This window comes from Heptranchias perlo, chromosome 4 (assembly GCF_035084215.1).
Source record: "Heptranchias perlo isolate sHepPer1 chromosome 4, sHepPer1.hap1, whole genome shotgun sequence".
NCBI classification, from domain to species: domain Eukaryota; kingdom Metazoa; phylum Chordata; class Chondrichthyes; order Hexanchiformes; family Hexanchidae; genus Heptranchias; species Heptranchias perlo.
The window spans coordinates 12,350,741-12,369,920 of NC_090328.1; the positions used below are offsets into that span (position 1 = coordinate 12,350,741).

At 44.3% G+C, this 19,180-nt stretch overlaps 1 protein-coding gene across 4 annotated transcripts in view; it reads left to right on the forward strand.

Annotated features, from left to right (window-relative positions):
• galntl6 (polypeptide N-acetylgalactosaminyltransferase like 6) overlaps window positions 1–19,180 on the forward strand; it is a 1,033,047-nt gene that overhangs the window by 53,316 nt on the left and 960,551 nt on the right. The window lies entirely within an intron of this gene.

Below are 19,180 nucleotides of genomic sequence, written 5' to 3' on the forward strand. Positions count from 1 at the left end.
GAATCTGTACTTGGGCCCCAGCTATTCACAATACATATCAATGATTTGGATGAGGGAACCAAATGTAATATTTCCAAGTTCGCTGACAACACAAAACTAGGTGGGATCGTGAGTTGTGAGGAGGAAGTAAAGAGGCTTCAAGGCAATTTAGACAAGTTGAGTGAGTGGGCAAATACATGGCAGATGCAGTATAACGTGGATAAATATGAAGTTATCTACTTCGGAAGGAAAAACAGAAAGGCAGAGTATTATTTAAATGGTTAATGTTGATGTACAAAGGGACCTGGGTGTCCTTGTACACCAGTCACTGAAAGCAAACATGCAGGTGCAAAAAGCAGTTAGGAAGGCAAATGGTATGTTGGCCTTCATTGCAAGAGGATTTGAGTACAGGAGCAAGGATGTCTTACTGCAGTTATACAGGGCCTTGGTGAGACCACACCTGGAGTATTGTGTGCAGTTTTGGTCTCCTTACCTAAGAAAGAATATACTTGCCATAGAGGGGGTGCAGCAAAGGTTCACCAGACTGATTCCTGGGATGGCGGGACTATTGTATGAGGAGAGATTGGGTCGACTCAGCCTGTATTCACTGGAGTTTAGAGAATGGATCTCATTGAAACATATGAAATTCTAACGGGGCTACTCAGACTGGATGCAGGGAGCATGTTTCCCCTGGCTGGGGGGTCTAGAACGAGGGTCACAGTCTCAGGATATGGGGTAGAACATTTAGGACTGAGATGAGGAGAAATTTCTTCACTCAGAGGGTGGTGAACCTGTGGAATTCTCTACCACAGAAGGCTGTGGAGGCCAAGTCACTGAATATATTTAAAAAGGAGCTAGGTAGATTTCTAGACACAAAAGGCATCAAAGGGTATGGGGTGAGAGCGGGAATATGGTATTGAGATCGAGGATCAACTATGATCATATTGGGGCCGAATGGCCTACTCCTGCTCCTATTTTCTATGCTTCTAAGAACAAAAGCAGAGCGAGAGATTAAGAAACCTTATTAAAGGCAAAATACTGTGGATGCTGGAAATCTTAAATAAAAACAGAAAATGCTGTTTAAATACTCAGCAAATCAGGCGCTGATGTTACAAGCGGAAACTCTATCCGGAGATGTTTGCAGGACCTATACGCTCAGCATCATCAAACATATATGTAACAAACTTCTGTCAAGCGGTGTAAATCAACTTGTCCTCATTGCTTTTTTCCATAATACACTGGTAGAAGGTCTGACTCACATCGTTCCCACACTGTGAGTTGCACCGCTGTTACACCAATGGGAAAAAAAAGTGTAGGATGTTGCATTCCTCATGGTTCAATGATAATGGGTGGAAAAGGACTTCTCTCGCCAAAGATCACTGAGGTAAAATTCTTTGACCTTTGCTCCATGGGCAAGAATAATTTTGGAAACAAACATGCACAGATCCTGGGTTTAATTAGAAGAGCCTTCCCTAACCAGCGCAATCGGACAATTTTGACCTGGGGGCGTGGCTAGTTTGGTGGGCGGGGCCTCATTCGGGCGAATTGAGTCCTGAACTAGGGTAAAAGATCACAGAATCTAAATGATGATTCTGAAAAATAGGTGCCTGAAGATTATGTAGTTTTTGTTTGTACCTTTTGTGAAATCATTTTTGATTTGTCTAATTTTTTTTAGCCTGAATGTACCATCATATGCACCAGGGGCCATGCTGCATACTCCCCGGCCCTGGAACAATGGGATGTCCCGGAGCCCCCTTAAGGAACAAACTAGGAGTGAGGCTGTTGCTATGGCAACAACAACTTACATTTATAGAGCGTATTTAACGTAGCCGAATGTCCCAAGGCGCTTCACAGGAGCGTAAAACAGACAAAATTTGACACCGAGCCACGAGAGGAGATATTAGGACAGGTGACCAAAAGCTTGGTCAAAGAGATAAGTTTTAAGGAGTGTCTTAAAGGAGGAGAGAGAGGCGAAGAGGTTTAGGGAGGAAATTCCAGAGCTTAGGGCCTAGGCAGCTGAAGGCACAGCTGCCAATAGAAGGCCGAAAAAAATCGGAGATGCCCAAAGGAGGCAGAATTGGAGGAATGCAGAATTCTCACAGGGCTGTGGGGCAAAGCATAAACCTTCATCGCCACTGAGCTCCACAGCAGAAAACAAGCCAGATGGTGTTTCCTGGAGTGGAAGTACAAATCAAAAGAACCATTGTCAATAATTATGGAAAAGTGAGGAGGAGGAGGAGAGAAGAACTTAGACAAGGATGGAAAGAAAGAGGGGCTAAGAGAAAGGAGGAGAGAGGGAATGGGGGCAATGGAGAAAATGAATCAGAATGGGAAGGAAAGAAAGAGGGAAGGAAAGGGGAAGGGGAGAAGAAATACAAGACCAAATGGAGTGAGCAAGAGGGAAAGATTGACGGAGAGAATGGAAGGTGAGAGAGGAAATAAAATACATGGGATTGTGAGAATAGGAATGTGAGTGAGATAGGAAAGATACACAACGAGGCAATGCCAGAGGTAACGAGATAGATTGTGAGGGAGGGAGACAGAGGGAAAGGAATGTGACAGGGAAAGCACAGGAATGAGGGATTGAAAGGCGATGATAGAAAAATGGAATGAGAGAGTATGATCAAAATTTAAACAAATAGTTGGAATGAAAACGTGTCAAAAACCACATTGATAAGGTTAAGTTTCAAAATTTCTTAGAATCATAGAATCATAGAAGTTTACAACATGGAAACAGGCCCTTCAGCCCAACATGTCCATGTCACCCAATTTATACCACTAAGCTAGTCCCAATTGCCTGCACTTGGCCCATATCCCTCTATACCCATCTTACCCATGTAACTGTCCAAATGCTTTTTAAAAGACAAAATTGTACCCGCCTCTACTACTGCCTCTGGCAGCTCATTCCAGACACTCACCACCCTTTGAGTGAAAAAATTGCCCCTCTGGGCCCTTTTGTATCTCTCCCCTCTCACCTTAAATCTATGCCCCCTCGTTATAGACTCCCCTACCTTTGGGAAAAGATTTTGACTGTCTACCTTATCTATGCCCCTCATTATTTTATAGACTTCTATAAGATCACCCCTAAACCTCCTACTCTCCAGGGGAAAAAGTCTCAGTCTATCCAACCTCTCCCTATAAGTCAAACCATCAAGTCCCAGTAGCATCCTAGTAAATCTTTTCTGCATTCTTTCTAGTTTAATAATATCCTTTCTATAATAGGGTGACCTATTGTGTGTATACTTGCAGTATAACAATCAGTGATTACACTGGCACACTCTTTGTCGATATACCAGGGTTGCAATCCCGCAGCCTGTTTTGAGGGAGTGGAAGTACAGCGGGAAGAGATTTCAGCCTGCTGCTTTACCCGGCCACTGACCCCATCCCAAACCCGGGGTGAGGTTATCAGTATATCCGGGGCAGTTACATGTAGCTATAGCAACGCGTCAGGGGGCTTAAACCTCGCTGAAGAGGCAGACGTCAGAGCAGAACTCAAGGCCTGGATCAGGCCAGAAAAATGTGGGTGGAGAAATTTTCCCCTTCTCCTCAAGAAAATTATGTGCCGACTTGGCAAAGCTAATCGATCGCTCGGGGTTGAACAAAGGAATAGCTAAGAAAGTATTTTTTTAAAAAGCTGAGCGAGCGATAAAGAGACAAATTTGTCTGAGGAACCAAACGGGTCCCAATAAAGCTTTCCTGCCATGTTAATAGTAGCGAGAAGGTCAAAGGTCAGGTGGGCCCAAGGACACATTCGGTAAAATTAGTGGTCACGGGCTCTCCTTCCTTATGTGTGCCGACGGCACCCAGATCCACCTCTCCAGTTACCTCAACTCCATGATCTAACTCCGTACTGTCCGACGGCCCCTTTGGCGTTAAGTTGTGAACGAGCCAAAATTTCCTCCAAGACTAAAGCCATCATTTTCAGCGTCTGGCACAAACTCTGCTGCCCTGTCACTGACTCCACTTGGAAAATTGGGCCAGAGGGGCTACTTGTAAAACTTGATGCCTACGTATTCATATGGGTGCCTCACCAAGACCGTCTTGGGGATCACAGCTGGGAATTGGTGGTGTAAATATCTCTCTGGCTTTGCTCTGTAGTTGCTGGAAAAATTCTCCTAGTGAGTTGAAAGTGTCAAATTCTATTCAAGCCCCTTCGGCTGGATTGAAGAAAAACGAGTGCGGGGTTTTTTTTTTGGAACAAGGAAATTGGAACCTTTCAAGCAGGCCTCGTCCTTTCTCTCTCGGCCTTTGTAATTCAAATCAGCGAAAGGTGAAAGTCTGGTCTGAAAGGGAAAAGAACAATCCTCAAGTGCTTAGTCCCTGGTTCATTTTTACATCCGTTCATTTGCATAGTAAAAGAAAGGTTTAAAAGTTAATTTCCGTATCTACTGGCAGCAGCAATTAGCTGCTTTTTGTGTTGGAACAGGTTACCAGGGAGTTGACGCCAAGACACTGCATTCATTTTTAGAAAGTGAGGGCACATCGACATTGGAGCTTGTTTATTTGAAATCACTGGACAGTGGCGTCCATGCTATGTTTAGGCAGCTCCCTTATGCTGGTGGCAGGATTTAGTTTTTATTCACTCTCGGGATGTGGACGTCGCCGGCAAGGCCCGGCATTTATTGCCCGTCCCTAGTTGCCCCTGAGAAGGCGGTGATGAGCCTTCTCTTGAGCCGCTGCAGTCCGTGTGGTGAAGGTGGGGAGTTCCAGGATTTTGACCCAGCGACGATTAAGGATCGGCGAAGGCAGGATGGTGGGGAACTTGGAGGTGATGGTGTTCCCAAATGCCTGCTGCCCTTGTCTTCGCAGGTATGTGAAAAGGATGAATTGATACTAGCTCAATTGCTAAATTTAAATCTGAGATAGATAGCTTTTTGGCAACCAAAGGTATTAAGGGATATGGGCCAAAGGCAGGTATATGGAGCTAGATCACAGATCAGCCATGATCTTATCAAATGGCGGAGCAGGCACGAGGGGCTGAATGGCCTACTCCTGTTCCTATGTTCCTACTGGGACGAGAGGGCTGGCACTAGAGGTGTGAATGGGGGTGGGGGCAGGCCAGCACACCGAGCCTCTTCCTATTAGATGAATTAAACGAGCTCCAGTGGAAATGTAGCTTTAGATGGCTCTGGAAGGACGAGGTGCGATGGGCTGAAGGGATCAAAGGTCGCCTTGTGATCTGGTGGCTTCAGGTGGTGAACATGATCGGGTTTTTGGTACTCATGGGAGGAAAACAAAAGCAGGTGGGACGGTGGAAGCCCATTCCCAAGTGGCGAATTTCCTCGAGATTCCCCCCCCGCCCCCCGCGGCGGAGTTACGGAGGTGCAGTGGGCGACGCTCCGAGCAAGTCCCCAGTGTATTCCCGAGCACCCCAGCACCCCCATCTCCCTGGAATCCCATGTAGTAAAATTGGAAGTTGTCTTATTCAACCGCTGTAACACAAAGGTCCTGTTTTCTGAATCTGAATTCAAATCTCGGGCAGGGGTTGCCGGGGTGGGGGTGGGGAGGAGGTGGGATCTGTGTTTTACGTTTGCTTGTTCTTCGTTTCTTTAAGAAAGTTCTCCCAAAGTTTGCTCGTGCCATATGAATTCGAACATCGAATTGCCATTGCAGCAGCAGCAGAAACGGGTCCAACACCAGTAATGTAACCAAAGTAGTACCCGTGCTTCCAGGGGCACAGGGGCACCTTTTGCCAACCTGAACGGAGGATCTGTGTAATCCTTTTTTCACCCCCCCCGCCCCCCCCTCATCAACAATGGCCTGTGGCCAAGATATTAAAGTCACAGTAGCGACTTTTGTAGAGCAATACATGAACAAGTTTACACAGGAGGGCAAGAATCACCTGTCTGGGGGGCGGCGGTGCTGGAATTTGAGGCAGAATTTGGATTCTGCACCATTCAAATTCCTGAACAAATTCTGGTCGGGGGGAGGGAGGAGTGCGGAAGGGTCTTCCATTCGCCACCTCTGTGTCCCATTTTCCTGCTGGCTGCCGGGATTTTTTTTTCATTCGTTCATGGGATGTGGGCATCGCTGGCAAGGCCGGCATTTATTGCCCATCCCTGTCGCAGTCACCCAGGAGCGAGCGAGTCGCCCACCCCAAGTGTTTGAGTGATCACATCCCCGCGATGTAGGACTGGGTTTACGGCTTTGGTTGGAGGCGGCCAGCAGTTCCACTCCACCACGCGTCTCCCAGCATAGCGGGACTCCCTGAATTTCAGGTTGGCCGTGCGATATTATCCCGCGAAGGCCTAGCAGGTTCGTGCAAAGTTTGCCTGCCCGCTACCTTTAATGGAGACGTCTTAAGTGGGCTGACACCTCAGTTTAAAATGAAAAATTCAGTGGGGTAGAATTTCCGCCGGGGTTCTGCCGATTTCCCACCACGACTTCTGAAACCCGGGAGAAATGGCGCAAACGGCCGTCTACTCTGTTTCTCCGGGTCTCCGCTGAAGTTACTGTGAGAGATCGGGAGAACACCCGCTGGAAATTCTACGCCAGCAATGGTTCAACCATCTAAATGTCTGCAAGTCACTTTGGGAAATATGAATATAACACATAGGAACATAGGAACAGGAGTAGGCCATTCAGCCCCATGTGCCTGCTCCGCCATTTGATAAGATCATGGCTGATCTGTGATCTAACTCCATATACCCGCCTTTGGCCCATATCCCTTAATACCTTTGATTGCCAAAAAGCTATCTATCTCAGATTTAAATTTAGCAATTGAGCTAGTATCAATTGCCGTTTGCGGAAGAGTTCCAAACTTCTACCACCCTTTGTGTGTAGAAATGTTTTCTAATCTCGCACCTCAAAGGTCTGGCTCTAATTTTCAGACTGTGCCCCCTACTCCTAGAATCCCTAACCAGCGGAAATAGTTTCTCTCTATCCACCCTATCCGTTCCCCTTAATATCTTATAAACTTCAATCAGATCACCCCTTAACCTTTGAAACTCCAGAGAATACAACCCCAATTTGTGTAACAAATAACTAGCGTGAGGATTTGAATGTACTTGGGAATTGGGCAGACAGGTGGCAGTTGAAAGTCAGTGTAGAGAAACGCAAAGTGCTCCACGTAGGGACAAAAGATCCAGAAAGGGACTATTGCTTAAATGGAGATAAAATAATGCGCATGGAAAATAGAAGAGATCTAGGGGTCAATAAATTGGCAATAAATTGAAGATATCGTGACAATGCTCGGTGGCAGTGAGTAAAGCAATTCAGATGTTGGGATGTATTAAAAGGTCAATATTGAGCCAAAACAGTGAGATAATCCTGCCACTTTATAAATCATTGGTGCGACTTAGAATACAGTGTACAGTTCTGGTCACCACAGTACTAAAAAAAACAAGTATTAATGAAACAATAACAGGAGAGAGCAGCCAGAATGATTGAGGGGATGGGGGGATTGAATCATGAGGAGCGATTACGTAAATTGGGCATGTTCTCGCTGGAAAGGAGAAGGTTGCGAGGTGATATGATTTGCTGTTTTTAGGATTCTAAAGGGACTAGATAATGTAGACCATGACAAGCTGTTTCACCTTGTCCAGAACCGTAGAACCAGAGGACACGGCCTGCGTTTGAAGGGGGATAAATTCAAAACTAACCTGCAGAAATAATATTTCAGTGAGCGAGTGGTCAATCTATGGAACAGGCTCTCTAGGGAGACGGTGGAAGCAGTTAACATTCATTCATTCAAATGCAAATTGGATAGATTTCTTTCAGAAGACAACATTTTGGGATACAGTGTAATGTGACATGTGGGAAGTGTAGAATGTTTTGGAGGAACAGGTGATTTTGGACCTATGGTTCCCAAAGCTCTCCTCCACTGGTGTTTTCCTCGCCTCATGTCTGGGTCTGTTGTGGACTAATTGATGGAGATTGATTGCTATGATTAATCAACAACTCCATTATCGTTGTATCATGCGATTACCAGGATGGTAGAAGATGAACCAGATGGACCTTGGTCTTTTAATGTCTAACAATTCCTAGGTTCCTATGACTGTGACTGGCATAGTAATAATATTGTATTCTGCCCACGGCATTATATTATTTTTAATTACTTGAACCGTTTTGATGTTATTGCAGGCAATTGGGACTAGCTTAGTGGTATAAACTGGGCGACATGGACATGTTGGGCCGAAGGTCCTGTTTCCATGTTGTAAACTTCTATGATTCTATGATTCCATTTAATAAATGGTACTATAGTTAATCTATGTGATTGACATAATAGAAATAAGAGAGGAAGGATGCTCAGTTATTATGGTATGGGTACAGGAAACTGAAAAAAAATCAATGTAAACATTCCACTTGGAGAAAAGCTTTATTGATTGATGAATATAAAGTCTACAATGCCTGCAAAATGTTACCCAGAACCCTCTGTGTCTCCTTTGATGAGCTATTAATTGGCACTTTTTAATTCCAAAGTTAAACTTTTCATGGATTTTTTTTTGCATTTTCCACATAAATGATTCTTATCATCCATATGTAAATAAGGGATAAAGCTAATTTTAAAAAAAATCCTAAATTGGTAGCATTCTAACCAGAGGGTCAGAAAGTAGTACATTCACAGACCCATTGCATGAGTTGAGCCCCTAACCCCCATGGCACTATTCGAAGAAGAGCAGGGGGATCCCCTAGTGTCCTGGGGCCAACATTCTGCCCTCATGCCTACACCACCAAAAACACAGAGTAACTGGGCATTGGTCTCATTGCTGCTTGTGGGATCTTCCTGTGCCCAATTACCCACATAACAACAGTCACTTTGTTGTATGTGAAGTACTTTGAGACATTCCGAGACACTTGTACGGCCCTTTTTAAATGTGAGTCTTCCTTTAGTAAGATAGCGTACTCATAGTAATAATGCAACGCTAAGCAGACAGCTATCCTGCCACTCTCCAGTTAATGCAAAGTAGTTTTGGATGCGTCTTGATGCGGAAGCAGCAGTATAATTCCGGAGATGACTGAGTGTATTAAAACCCTGAAGCCTGTGGTGACAAAATAAGTTGCTTTTGTCCATGACGTATCATGCCGGTGGCTATTTTCTTTCTGTTGTGGTCCATCTATGGTGAAAACCAACAGTAAATGGCCCAGCTGGTTTTGACGCACAATATACCAAGAACAGGCATTGGGGTGGATTTTCATCTTTACGTGTCAGCTGTGGCTCATTTGGTAGCACCCTCGCCTCCTGAGTCATGAAGGTTGTGGGTTCAAGTCCCATTCCAGAGAGTTGAGCACAAAACCTAGGCTGACGCTCCCACTGAGGGAGTGCTGCACTGACTGAGGTGCTGTCTTTCGGATGAGATGTTGAACTGAGGTCCTGTCTGCCCTCTCAGATGGATGTAAAAGATCCCATGGCACTATTTTGTAGAAGAGCAGGGGATTTCTTCCCGGTGTCCTGGCCAATACTTATCCCTAAATCAACAACACTTAAAAAAAAAACAGATTGGGACTTTGTGGTATGCAAATTGGCTGCTGTGTTTTCTACATTACAACAGTAACTACACTTCATAAAGTACTTCATTGGCTGTAAAGTGCTTTGGGACACCCTAAGGTATAAATGTAAGTGATTCTTTCGAAAATTTAACAGGTAGAATAGAGTTAAGGGGCAGGGCCATGAGAGCAGTCGAAAAGATAAGACTTTAGTTGGCTTTGAAAACGGGGTAGGATAAATAAAAGGCACATTAAGCATTAGCTCCACTGTAGGTGCCATTACCAAATGGTTTTTATGAGCCACAGCTGAACCATTGTAACGTTAATAAAGATATAATATCGCTTGCTGGTGCTTAAGGTATTGTACAGAGGATTGTTTACCTGGTTGCGTACCTTCCCAGCAAAAATACAGTAATGCCACTAATTGAGGAGAGCCAGATGTTGGAGGGTAACAGTGCCGCACAATGTTTGGCTGGAGTTAAACTTGGTGAAAGCTCTAGCCAGTGTGAGATGCTAGTTATATTTCTAGGCATTTACTTCAGGTATGTTTGTGGGGTTCAGCATCTTGGATTATTTGTGTAGATAAGCCTTCGCCCCTTCCACTAATGAACAATGAACCGGAGCATGCCACTAGCTGTGCAATAACGTGTAACGAGCCGAGAGATCAAGCTATCATCATTGTTTGACTACTGGTTATATCACAAGAGCATCTTCAACTTTGGAAGGTGGTAAAACTAACACTCAACTGAACTCTGGCCTTGGCTATAAATCGCCAAGCAGGTTTCATCGAATCAGAGAATCATAGAACGATACAACACAGAAGGAGGCCATTCGGCCCTTCGTGCCTGTTCAGGCTCTTTCAAAGAGCTACCCAATTAGTCCTTCTTCTCTGCCCTTTCCCCGTAGCCCTGCAAATTTTTCCCTTCAAGTATTTATCCAAATCCCTTTTGAAAGTTACTATTGAATCTGCTTCCACCGCCCTTTCAGGCAGTGCATTCCAGATCATAACAACTCGCTGTATAAAAAGAAAAGAAATTCTCCTCATCTCGCCTCTGGTCCTTTTGCCAATTACCATAAATCTGTGTCCGCTGGTTATGGACCCTTCTGCCACTGGAATCAATTTCTCCTTATTCACTCTGATCAAAACCCTTCATGATTTTGAATACTTCTATTAAATCTCCTCTTGACCTTCTCTGCTCTAAGGAGAACAACCCCAGCTTCTCCAGTCTATCCACATAACTGAAGTCCCTCATCCCTGGTACCATTCTAGTAAATCTCCTCTGCACTCTCTCCAAGTCCTTGATATCCCTTGACAAGTGATGCAAATACAAAAAGATGTTTCATGAAAACCTTTCTTTGGCTCAGGTTTTCTCTTGGCACAATTTTTTTTACTTTATAATGATGTAGCTGGCTCTGGCACAAATGGAACACCTGTGCCTGCGTTTCTAGAATGTTCTAACCCTTCCAACGGCACCAGCGTTGGAGGATTCTGGTGTGGACAGGAGTTTGGGTGATGGTCTTAATTGGGGTCAGACAGCACCATCTCTACCGCCTTATATTTCAGCACAATGATAAAATAGACTGAGTGAGTATAATAAAAGCATTAAAATATGGAGGATTAAAGCCTCCTGTGAGTGTCCTGTGAATACTTGTGTTCTTATCACAGAATCAGATATTCTGCAAAGCAGGTGCCATTCTGGCTCCACACCAGAACTATCTACTCTACGCTGACACTTCAGTGCAATACCGAGGGAGCACTGCACTATCGGGAGTGCAGTCTTTTGGATTCCAATTCTAATGAATATGCTTATGTGTCAGCCATGGCTCAGTCGATAGCACTCTCTCCGTCAGAGGTTGTTGGTTCAAGTCCCTCTCCAGAGACTTGAGCACAAAATTTATGGTGACACTGGATTTTGGTGATTTTCTCCATTCATTTTTTTCTACTCACATCTGGCTTTAACACTCTGAATGCTATTTGTGCAGTACCGAGGGAGTGCTGCGCTGTCGGAGGTGCCGTCTTTTAGATGAGTCATTAAACCGAAGCCCCATCTGCCCTCTCAGGTGGACACAAAAGATCCCATGGCACTATTTCAAAGACAAGCAGGGGAGTTCTCCCCAGTGTCCTGGCCAATATTTATCCCTCAACCAACACCTTAAACATATGATCTGGTCATTATCTCATTGCAGTTTGTGGGACCTTGCTGTGCACAAATTGGCTGCCGCATTTCCTATGTTATAACAGTGACTACACTTCAAAAATTACTTCATTGGCTGTAATTCTTATGTAATGTGCTTTGAGATGTCCAGAGTCATGAAAGGCGCTAGATAAATGCAAGTCCTTTCTTAACCCATTTCCTCGGTCTTTTCCCAGTTTATATTTGTTTTATTCTCTCTTAAGTATTGCGATTGACTTGGTTTCATTGGCCAATAGTGGTTATACATTCTGCAGAGTAGAATGTCTGAATTTTCACTCCGTGCGGATCCCCTCACACCGAGAGTACGTATCAGGAATTGATGTACAGGGAGGTCAGTTGCTCTCGCTGGATTTTCTGTCCATTCCTTTAATGGATAAAAGTCTTGCGGGGGGGGGGGGTGCTATTGACCTCCATGCCTGAATTCCCAATCTGTGCCCCCAGCAGGCAAAACTCCGTGCTAGGAGCACAAATTAGCAAACTCTGCCTTCCTGCCCGAACAACACTGGAAGAAAATTCCTTAGCTACCCTTCTTTATTAAACCAAATTTATACCCCCTTGTAATCAATTCACTAACCAGTGGAAATAGCCGTTTTACCATTCATCATGCCAAACAACAACAACTTACATTTATGAAGTGCCTTTAACGTAGTGAAACGTTTCAAGGCTCTTCACAGGAGTAATCAGACAAAAATTGACACCGAGGCCAATGGAGGAGATATTAGGACAGGTGACCTAAAGCTTGGTCAAAGAGGTAGGTTTTAAGAAGAGTCTTAAAGGAGGAGAGAGAGGTGGAGGGAGAATTCCAGAGCCTAGGGCCTAGATGGCTGAAGGCACAGCTGCCAATGGTGGGGTGAGTGAAATCAGGGATGCACAAGAGGCCAGAAGTGGAGGAACGCAGAAATGTTGATCCCTTCCCTTAAATCCACTCTTAACTATCTCTGCTGCTTTTGTCATTTCTGTAGATACACAACTTTGTGACATTTAATTCCTTTCATTGGGGGGAAACGCACACGTGCACGCACGCACGCACGCACACGCACGCACACACACACAACTATCCTTCACCTCGTAACAGTTTCAACATGCAGGGATATCGGAAGGTCATTGAATTTTCTGGATCATCACACCCCAGTTCTTACGATGCTGTACAGAGACCCCTGCTGCCTGGACAAGATCTTCTAGCAGTCGGCAGCTTGAACTGCTGCGAAGCGAAGCAAGACTGGTGTGGGAGCATTGACTGCAGGCTTGATATCACACCTGCTCACTGCTGATAAGGAATGTACGGAGCATCTCAGGAGGGACGCTACGCATTTAGAATTGATTCAGTCTGCTGACTGGCTGCCACTAGGGTTGCCAACTCTGGTTGGATGTGTTCCAGGAGGCTTCATCACATGATCTCCAAACCTCCAACTGTCTCGCCTGACATGTCCATCCTCGCAGTGCCCTGCTTTCCCACGCTAATCGGAAAGTGCACACTCACTTTTTTTTGTTACCCGATTTGGATGATTCTTGACTTGCGTCAAACAGCCATTTTCCCATCTCGGATATTTTTATAAATAAAAACGATAGTGTTCGAAGAAAATGGGGGGGAAAAAACACACTTTTTTTTTAACTCCGCTAGGATTTTTCTCTCTGGTTGCTTGCAGATTACCGATTAATCTTTAATTCGGTTATTTAGCCCTTCAGTTACCCAATCTGGGCTAGGTTTTGACTTTCTGCGATGGTGTAAAACGGGTGATAGCGAATCGTCAGCCCTGTTCTACATCTCTCCCGATTTTTATGTCCATTGAAGTCAATGAAAATAAAAATCGGGGAGAGATGTAAAACGGGCTGCTGATTCGCTATCACCCGATTTACAATATCGCACAAAGTCATGATCTACCCTTCTGTGTCTGGTAATATCTTTTATTTCTTTGATTTCTCTCATGTTGTCTCAAGCGCACATCACTTCTGCCCTTTAACCATCTCCTGTTACCCACCTAAGCACTTTACAGGCCATTTTAACTCGTACCCATACCCATATCACACCAAGTCCCGTTCACCCATCACCCCTGTTCCGTCTGACCGACATTGGCTCCTAGTCCAGCATCACCTCAGTTTTAAAGTGCTCATCCTTGTTTTCAAATCCCTCCATGGCCTCGTCTCTCTCCTCCTCTGCAACCTCCTACAGCCCTCCGTGATGTCTGCACTCCTCCAATTCTGGCCTCTTGCGCATCCTCAATTTTAATCGCTCCACCACTGATGGCCGTGCCATCAGCTGCCTAGGCCCTAAGCTCTGGAATTCCCTTCCTAAACCTCTCTGCCTCTCCACCTTAAAACCTTCCACTTTGACCAAGCTTTTGGTCACCTGTCCTAATATCTCCTTGTGTGACTTGGTGTCAAATTTTAACTTAATATGTTCCTGTGAAGCAACCTGGGACATTTTACTACATTAAAGGCGCTATACAAATGCAAGTTGTTGTTTATTAGGTATCTTTTCCTGTGTCTGTGGCCATGGTGTGTTACCCCCTCTTTATTCTGTTCCTTTTTAAATGCTGTTCATCTGTAATATCTTCCAGTTTTGTGGAAGGGTTTAATACCCACAATGCTGACTCAGCAGGTACTCTCTGACCCGTTGAGTGTATCCAGCATTTTCTATTTTTTGTTTCAGATTTTTAGTATCTGCATTATTTCGCATTTTGTTCAGGTTAAAGTTTCAAGTGGGACTGTTGGCTGAATCTGCTCTGGATGGGCCCTGTGCTGCTAAATTGAAACTAGAATATTTTATGACAACAATGGTTTACATTTATTTGGGGCCTTTCATGTTATGAAGTGTCCCAAGGTCCTTTAAGGAGGGGAGGACAAAATGCAAAAAGTAGAAGTTAGAGCAGGGTTGCCAACCCCCCAGTATTGTCCTGGGGTCACCAGGAATTAAAGATTAAACTCCTGGACTCTGCTGCGAACAAAACCTGGGAAAAAAATCAGAGGCATTAAAAGGAATGTGGTTTTTATTATAGTTATGTTAAACTTGTATCGAACCTTGGTTAGACCGCACTTGGAGTACTGTGAACAGTTCTGGTCTCCATATTATAAAAAAGGATATGGAGGCAATGGGGAAGGTGCAAAAACTATTTACTAGGATGATACCAGAACTAAGAGGTTATATCTATCAGGAAAGATTGAGGAGGCTGGAGCTCTTTTCTCTAGGCAAGAGAAGGCTGAGGGCTGACCTGATAGAGGTCTTTAAGATTATGAAAGGGTTCGATAGGGTAGACATGGAGAAGATGTTTCCACATGAGGGGGGAGACCAGAACTAGGGGCCATAAATATAAGATAGTCACTAATAAATCCAATAAGGAATTCAGGAGAAGCTTCTTTACCCAGAGAATGTGGAATTCGCTACCACATGGAGTAGTTGAGGCGAATAGCATAGATGCATTTATGGGGAAGCCAGATAAACACGTGAGGGAGAAAGGAATAGAAGGATGTGCTGATAGGGTTAGATGAAATAGGGAGGGAGGAGGCTTGTGTGGAACATAAACACCGGCATGGACTTGTTGGGCCGAATGGCCTGTTTCTGTGCTGTACATTCTGTGTAATTCTTTTGAACACATTCGCTTATAGTTAGTTATTAGTTATAAATATATTGGAGATGGTAAAAAAGACTGTTTGACTGGGTGGTGTAGTTGGAGGTGGGAGGTCATGTGATGAAACCTCCAGGATTCCATCCAACTAGAGTTGGTAACCCTAAGTTAGAGGAAATGGCCAAAGGTACAGTCAAAGTTTTGAACAGGATTTTGAGGGAGCGGGGCGAAGAGCTGAGAGGATGAAATTTCAGAGGGCAGCGGATTAGTAGCTGAAGGTTCCACCATGCATGGTGGAAGGGGGATGAGGGGGTGAAGGGTGAAGTGGGGTCACACAGCAGATCAGAGTTGGAAGAGGAGGGTGATGGGATGTATAGAGTGTCAGCCACGGCTCAATGGCAGCACTCTCACCTCCGAGTCAGAAGGTCGTGGGCTTAAGCCCTACTCTGGAGACTTAGGCGTAGAACCTAGGCTGACATCTCTGTGCAGTACTGAGGGAGAGCTGCAATATCAGAGGTGCCATCTTTTGGATGCGACATTAAACCAAGGGCCAGCCTGCCCTCTCAGGTGAGCGTGTAAGATCCCACAGTACTATTCTGAAGAACAGGTCAGTTCTCCCAGTGCCCTGGTTAACGTTTATCCCACAACCAACTAAAACAGACTATCTAGTCATTTATCTCATTACTGTTTGCGGGACCTGGCTGTGTGCAAATTAGCTAATTTCCCTACAGTGCAACATCTTTTTTTTAAAAAAGTACTTAATTGGCTATAAAATGCTTTGGGTCTTCCAATGCAAGTTCTTTCTTTCTTTCCTCTTTATGGAGAACTGGAAACTATTGGAGAGATGGACTAGAGCAAGGTCACAGAGAGGTTTGAAGTCAAGGACAAAAACTTTGAAGTCAATATGTTTGGAGACAAATTGCAGTTGTATTGCTTACAAAGTTATGGGACAGAGCCTCTTTTCAGCTATTAGCCTTGATGTCTAGTGACGGGAGTTTGAATTTCAAGCCTTGCAACTGCAAATGTCAAGTAGTGAATCAATAAGTGTTGTAGGAGGGAAGCCCACAGGATTATCATACACAGGGATTTTTGGATTGGGCCCAATACAACAACAACTTGCATTCTATAGCACCTTTAACGTAGTAAAATGTTCCAAGGCGCTTCACAGGAGCATTATCAGATTAAATTTGACACCGAGCTACATAAGGAGATCTTTGGATGGGTGACCAAAAGCTTGGCCAAAGAGAGAGGTTTTAAGGTGTATCTTAAAGGAGGAGAGGCAGAGAAGTTTCGGGAGGGAATTCCAGAGCTTAGGGTCTAGACAGCTGAAGGCTTAGCTGCAATAGTGGAGTAATTAAAATCAGGGATGCGCAAGAGGCCAGAATTGGAGGAGTGAAGAGATCTCGGAGGGTTGTTGGGCTGGAGGAGGGGCGAGGCCATGAACTCAAGGATGAGAATTTTAAATTCAGGGCGTTGCTGGACCGAGAGCTGATGTAGGTCAGCGAGCACAAGGGTGATGGATGAACAGGACTTGGTACGAGTTAGGATACCTAATAATTTTTTTGTCGGTTTGTTTTTTTTCCGGTATTTTTTCAAAGCTTTTCCTTCGCCGCCTTCTCACAGCCTGACTGATGGCTGACAAAAAATGTTTTAAAAAATGACTCTCCGGCCCCAGGTGGACTGAAGTGAGAAATATGCCTAAGGCTTGAACTCATGGCCATCTGTTCAGAAAGTAGATAGCGCTGCCTTGTGTTAACAGAAAATCTTTGATATACAGACTCCCTCGCCACAAAATCCAAGCAAAGAAGAAACTGCAGTGGAGGTACAGTTCACCCCAGACGCATGAACACCTGATCTAAGGACAGAATTCTAACGTGCCAAATCATTTCCCATTCAATTCCATAGACTTCATCATCCAGGCATAAACCTGGCAATACTTTGGGTGCTGAGCATGGGGAAAGCACAAATAATTTGTTGTGTACGGATCATTTGAGTCCAGCCCTCATCGGGTTTGGACTTTTAGCGCACCTTTAAATGAAATAAAACGCACCAAGGTGCTTCATTGATGCTGTACCAAGGCAGCAAAAGAGAGATTAGGAGGGGCGGCCGCAAGCTCGGTTACAGTGATGGGCCTTGAGAAGGTTTTGTAAGGTAGGGGATGAGGTCACGCGTTTAGGTAGGAAGTTGCAGAGAGCAGGGTGGAGGCATCTGTAAAACTTCTGGTATTTAGCTGTCCCCCATTCTGCTGAAACTTTCTTTGCCATTTTCTCACAACCTGACTGACAAGTGATTTATAAATAAATTGCTCTCCGGTCCCAGGTGAACTGAAGTGAGAAGCAAACATTGCGCTGTGTGATATTAGTGTACCTACACTTAACACCATCTGTATTGCATCACTTTGCCCATTGGTTTAGTAGGTACATTGACTCATGGGTTAACACCACCATTAAAGTAGTGGACAAAGTTAATATTGCACAGTATATTTTCTAAGCTTATGTATTGTATAATGAAGTAGTTTCTTTTCAATTTGACAGCAGTAATGATTAAATGGGCTGAAATTGCAAGTAGTTTGTATTTTTTATTTAAATTCCATTTTGTGGAAATCCAAAACCAAGATCCCATTTTCTGTCAAACTCATTAATCAGTACCAGTGATTATAAAGAAAGTATTTGGATTGATAGAGCACTTTTCATGACTTCAGCACATCCCAAAGCATTTTGCAGCCCATGAATTACTTTTTTGATATGTTGTCATTATTATAATGTAGGAAACATGGCAGCACAGCAAGGTCCCACAGACAACAGTGAGAGAAGTAATCTTATTGGTGACGTTGATTGAGGGACAAATGCTCATTTGAGAAGGCAGGCAGGGCCTCAGTTGAACATCTCTGCTGAAAGGCTCGAGTGTGAACCTAGATTATCTACTCAAGCTTCCGGAGTGGGACTTGAACCCACAACCTTCTGAGTCCGAGGCGAGCGTGCTACCTCCAAACCTCTCGTTGAGGAAAAACAAAAGGGAACAAGCTGAAAATGATCTACACAGAAAGTTTCCCCGAACCCATTCACCCTTCCGCTACATCTTATTTTGAAAAATAGACAGTTTCACAATTGTGAATGTTTCTTTAAAAGCAAATTTCCTCCTCCCCCAACTAAGTGTTCCCGACCTTATTGCTACGTGACTCCATGTGTACTTCAGATATGGCAACGGAATGTCGCAGTAACAATCACTGTGAGATACTGGGTAAATTCATATTGGTCTGAATTTGAATTCAGATCATGTGTAGTTTTCTTATTTGCTTTACAGCAGGAATGGGCTATCAGAGAGGGTGGTTGAGACCAGGAAACTGGATTCCTTTGAGAAGCAAAGCCATGTGCCGTAATGGGAAGACGGTAGGGTTGGTTTTGTGGAAGGGTGGGAACAGATGAGCCAAAAAGGTCGTCTTCATTCAAACGTGTTGCAATCTTGTGGAGTCCAGTCCTTTGGAACTTGCCTACAAAACAGTCATTGCATCCCAGAGGTATTTGCTGTGGGGGACACTTTGGAGCATTTTGACACTGTAACGACAACAACAACAACAACTCACATTTCTATAGCACCTTTAATGGGTAGTAATGTAGTAAAAACGTTCCAAGGGGCTTCACAGGAGCGTAATCAAATAAGATTTGACACCAAGCCACATAAAGAGATATTAGGGCAGGTGATCAAAAGCTTGGTCAAAGAGGGTGGTTTTAAGGTGGAGAGGTTTGGAGAGGGAATTCCGGAGCGTAGGGTCTAGGCAGCTGAAGGCACGGGGGAAAAGAAAAAAATGATAACTAGAAACAAAGGCACAAACAAAAGCCTCCTGATTGGGGAAAGAGCAGCAATTAATTTAAGTTCAGTTAAAGAAAAAAACAACAGCAAATAAGCAGCAATTTGTACAGTCCATTTGTTATGAGGCGCAGTATCATTGCCAGTAGTTTTATTTCCCCCTGCTGCTCGTAGCTTGATCTGTTTAGGAAGCTGAGGAGTTTTAATTAG